This window comes from Bos grunniens, chromosome 15, assembly GCF_055505025.1.
Source record: "Bos grunniens cultivar Pamir isolate PY7600 chromosome 15, Bosgru_T2T1.0, whole genome shotgun sequence".
Taxonomy (NCBI): Eukaryota; Metazoa; Chordata; class Mammalia; order Artiodactyla; family Bovidae; genus Bos; species Bos grunniens.
This window is the reverse complement of record NC_141179.1, coordinates 80,025,600-80,027,755: the sequence shown is the minus strand read 5'-3', so window position 1 is coordinate 80,027,755 and position 2,156 is coordinate 80,025,600. Positions and strand designations below refer to the sequence as shown.

General features: G+C 35.6%; 1 pseudogene; it reads right to left on the bottom strand.

Moving 5' to 3' along the window:
* Window positions 1–243: 243 nt before the first annotated feature.
* On the bottom strand, window positions 244–1,186 carry LOC147358675 (olfactory receptor 10AG1-like; annotated as a pseudogene).
* Window positions 1,187–2,156: the final 970 nt, after the last annotated feature.

The following is a 2,156-nucleotide window of genomic DNA, read 5'->3' as shown; positions in this document are numbered from 1 at the left end:
CAAGTCACCAGTAAATTTGTGGACTGAATATAAGATTGCCCAAATACATAGTTTCTTATCAGCAAGACACCATAATATAATCCTGATATTAGAAAATCCAGCCTAAAACAATAAGACTAGGAATGAATAAACATAATAAATCTATTAGTCATGTGGAAAAAGCAAACTATTTCTGATTGTACAATGACAAAATTAAATAGGAAAACAGAAAATGAATTTAAATCAAGCCTCTAATGCTTTACATTAAGGTATAAGTTTTCTTAACGCCGTCAAGACATCCTTATTTCTCAGAGTGTATATCAGGGGATTAAACATCGGGGTGATAACAGTATAGAAAAGTGAGAGAAATTTGTCTGTTGTGGAAGAATTTTTGGATTTAGGTCGTAAATATGTAACAATTGCAGAGCCAAAGAATAAAGTCACAACCATAACATGAGAAGAGCAGGTGGAGAAAGCCTTTGCTCTTCCCATTGCCGACGGCAACTTCAGGATGGTGGAGGTGATTCTACTGTAGGAGCCAAGTATCAGCAGAAAAGGGACCATGACAAACAGCACAGCAACTGTAAAGACCAGCATCTCGTTCAGAAACGTGTCCACAGGCCAGCTTCAGTACCGGGGGGATGTCACAGAAGTAGTGATTGATTTGGTGGGATCTACAAAAGGACAGAGAGAAAATCTGGCTTGTCTGCCCTATCTCAGTCGGAATGCCAGTGGCCCAGCAGGCAGCCACCAGCTGGACACAGGCCTTGTGGTTCATGACCAGAGGATAGTGCAGGGGGCTACAAATGGCCACGTAGCGGTCATAGGCCATCACTGTGAGAAGCAGGCACTCTATGTTTCCAAGTATAAGGACAAAACTCATCTGTGTTGCACAAGCAAACAAAGAAATATGTCTTTTCTGAGTCCAGAGGTTTATGAGCATTCTAGGAAGAGTGGCAGACACGTAACAGATTTCCAAGAAGGAAAAATTACCAAGGAAAAAATACATGGGGGTCTGGAGAGTCTGGTCTGTCCTGGTTATGAGAATAATGATGCCATTTCCCATCAGAGTTATCACATAAGTAAACAGAAACATCACAAAAAGAAACATTTGGAGATTGGGAATGTCAGAAAATCCCAAAAGAATGAATTCCGTCGTTGAAGTGAGATTCACATTCACTAGATATTTTTGAGGTTCCATCTGTGAAAATAGCACAGTTAGATATTTATCATTTTTATTTTGTAATTTCTATAAATTAAAGGGATTTAGGGGAATCATTAATAGTACATAATATTTCTATTCTCTATTAATGTCTAGTATTTTATATCCTGGACTCAACATAACTGAAGTTTAATGGGGAATATGTATGCTAAATTCTAAATATAAAAGCATAAGTTACAACTCAAGGTTTAACTTTAAATAAAAGTGATATGTTTAAGAATTATGCACTTTCATTTTGAATCTGTTTGTGTGCAGAGCAAAATCTATCCGTTTTACTTTTATTAAAAAAGCAAAATTCTGAAGCAGAAATATTTGCACCCCACTTTCTCAGTGGTAGGGCATCACCAAATTCTGTAATGCATTTGTCAGGAATTTCCCAACTCTTCCATTAGAACTTTTTCAAGAATAAAGCATGCCTTTCTGTCCATATTCTGCAATGATAGCTCTTACTTCTTGTGTGTGCACTTTATTTGAGACCATTCTGACTGGCTTTATCTACTAAAATAAGCAACATAGCCATCAGGCATTATAAAGCAGGAACATTTATTTATCTTTTACAAGGATGCAGCTTATGTCTGACAGTGTTCTTGACTTATCGGCTATTTAACTAATAATGACAAACTTGAAGGAATTACATTGATGATATGATTTTTGAAACTCTGCCTGGTAAATCTATTCTAAAATCTCTTTGATGTGCCAGAGGTCGCTTTCATTTAAAAATTATCATGCTAATAATATATATATATAAGATGCAGCACATGAAAATTAAAACTGAAAACTATAAATTATTTAAAATATGGCTAATACACAGTTGTCAAAAATATCAAAAGCAGAGAATAGCTATTTTAGCTAGTAGGTAGGTAAGCAAGTATGGTTTAGTGAGTAATTAGTGAGACCTACAGACACTCAAATTTCTTCTATATTGAGATATACTTGGAAAATATAAGAATTTTTT